Raw genomic sequence first — 2,477 nt, forward strand, 5'->3', positions numbered from 1 at the left:
GTCTCAGTTTCCCAATCTATAAAAGGGGATAATAAGGCCTATATCACAGGATCATTGTGAAGGTTACAGATAATGTAGGCACAGAAAAGAAGAAGATATTTACATTACTCAGTTATTACACATAACTGAGAAAAGACATACCCGGAATAGATTAAAAACTCCTAAAGAAGTTTTTAAAAGACAGACAATCCAATTTTTAAAGTAGTCAGAAGACTTGAAGGGGCATTTCACAAAAGGTGATATTCAAGTGGCCAATAAGCACACGGTAAGATACTGAACAGTATTTATTGTGAGGGGAATGCAAATTAAAACCACTGAGATAGCTTCTTTTCGTCTGGAACCGCCATCTTCCAGTAATTCGCCAAAATGACCAACACAAAGACAAAGAGGAGGGGCACCTGCTACATGTTCTCTAGGCCTTTTAGGAAACACAGAGTTGTTCTTTTGGCCACATACATGCGAATCTACAAGAAAGGTGATATTGTAGATATCAAGGGAATGGGCACTGTTCATAAAGGAATGCCCCACAAATGTTACCATGGCAAAACTGGGAGTGTCTACAATGTTACCCAGCATGCTGTTGGCATCCTTGTAAACAAACAAGTTAAGGGCAAGATTCTTGCCAAGAGAATTAATGTGCCTATCGAGCATACTAAGCAGTCTGAGAGTCGAGATAGCTTCCTGAAACGGGTGAAGGAAAACGACCAGAAAAAGAAGGAAGCCAAAGAGAAAGGTACTTGGGTTCAACTGAAGCTCCAGCCTGCTCCACCCAGAGAAGCACACTTCATGAGAACCAATGGAAAAGAGCCTAAACTGTTGGAGCCCACTCCCTATGAATTCATGGCATGATGGGTGTAAAGAAAATAAAAGACCTGGACTGTAAAACAAACAAACAAACAAACAAAAAACCACTGAGATGCTGGTATACTACCAACACGATGATTAAATGAACATGGCTGCCAATGCCAAGTGTTGGCAAGGAAGTGGAGCAACTGGAACTCTAGTAAGTTTGTACTCTGATACAATCACTTTGGATAACTGGTAGCATCAACTAAAGTTAAACCAACCCCACAACCTAGCAATTTCACTTCTGGGCACTATCTCAATAGAATGAGAGCTTATGTCCACCAAAAGGCAAGTACATGAATGTCCACAGCAGCTTTATTTATAATAGCTCCAAACTGGACACAACCTGAATGTCCGTCGATAGCAGACAGGATAAATAAATTGTGGTGTATCCATATAATGTTCTCCTATATAGCAATGAAAAATAATGAACACTACTCTCATAGACATAACATTGAGCAAGTACAGTACTGTTTCTGGGGTGGGTGCTGGAAGTGTTCTATATTTTGATCTGGGTGGCAGTCACCTGGCTATGTAAATACGTATGTAAAAATTCAGTGTGTTCACATAAGGCTCATGCACTCTAACGTATGAAAGTTTAACCTCAATAAAAAAAAGTAAACAAAAAGTTATTGTATGTCATGTGCTTGGCACAGAGTGGGCACTCAATAAATAGCTGTCAAAACTCTCCTTTTCTAGAGAAGAGGAGGCAGCAAACTCATTGCACTGTGTGCCGAATGGACCACTTGGGACCCCTGGGTGTGGTGCTGGGAGCCTCCCTTTTTAAGAGGGTCACTGACAATCAGAGCATGACATGATGGGGAGATAAGGATGGCAAGGGGTCTGGAACACATAGTAAATGAGGAATGGCTGAAGGAAGTGGAGAGAATGTTGGGGACAATAAAACTTAGGAAGAACACGAAGAATGTCTTCAAGTAGTCAAGGGCACTCTGTAGAATGGGAATTAGACATTTCCTTTGTGGTTCTAGGGCAGTGATTCTCAAACTGAAGCTGCAACTGAATCCCCTGGAGGACTTATTAAAACAGATTACTGAGCTGCACCCCCAGAAATTCTGATTCAGCAGGACCAAGAATCTGCTTTTCTAGCAAGTTCCCAGGCCAAGCTGCTGCTGGTCCAGGGACACACTTTGCTAGTGTAACTGAGCAGGGCAGAACTCTCACAGCAAGTGTTTGCAAGCAAAGTAAGGGTTCGTTGCAGGGCACCAAGCAAGGAAGTGGAAGACAAGCCTAAGATCCACTCCCTCTTGGTCCTTGAGTTAGGGGTTTTTAAAAGGGAAAGACAAAGAAGCTGGGGTTAATCACCATCTTGTGACTGTTCTTACTCATAGTTTTGGGAGTCAGGATGCCTAAGGCTTATGAATCTCTTGTCCGGTGGTCCATGACCCAGGGGTCTTTTAGCTCATCTTGCCCAGGAGAAACTATCTGAGTCTGAACATTAATGACATTATAGACAACAGCAATTTTAGTCATCTGGCTCTGGGTGATCAGTGTTCAGTTAGGACACAACTGAGGTCAGAGGGGACAAGACAGGAAATAAAGTTTTGGATAGAGAGGTTAATCATAAACTCAGCAGGGGAACTTGGTTTGGGGGGACTCAGTTTCAATCCCTG

General features: G+C 42.3%; 1 pseudogene across 1 annotated transcript; it reads left to right on the forward strand.

Moving 5' to 3' along the window:
• Positions 1 to 343: 343 nt before the first annotated feature.
• Positions 344 to 963, forward strand: LOC114899702 (annotated as a pseudogene). Its single transcript, XR_003794635.1, has one exon. The product of XR_003794635.1 is annotated as a 60S ribosomal protein L21 pseudogene (transcript).
• Positions 964 to 2,477: the final 1,514 nt, after the last annotated feature.

The sequence above is a fragment of the Monodon monoceros genome, unplaced genomic scaffold (assembly GCF_005190385.1).
Source record: "Monodon monoceros isolate NGI ecotype Baffin Bay Population unplaced genomic scaffold, NGI_Narwhal_1 Super_Scaffold_18, whole genome shotgun sequence".
In the NCBI taxonomy this organism is placed as follows: Eukaryota; Metazoa; Chordata; class Mammalia; order Artiodactyla; family Monodontidae; genus Monodon; species Monodon monoceros.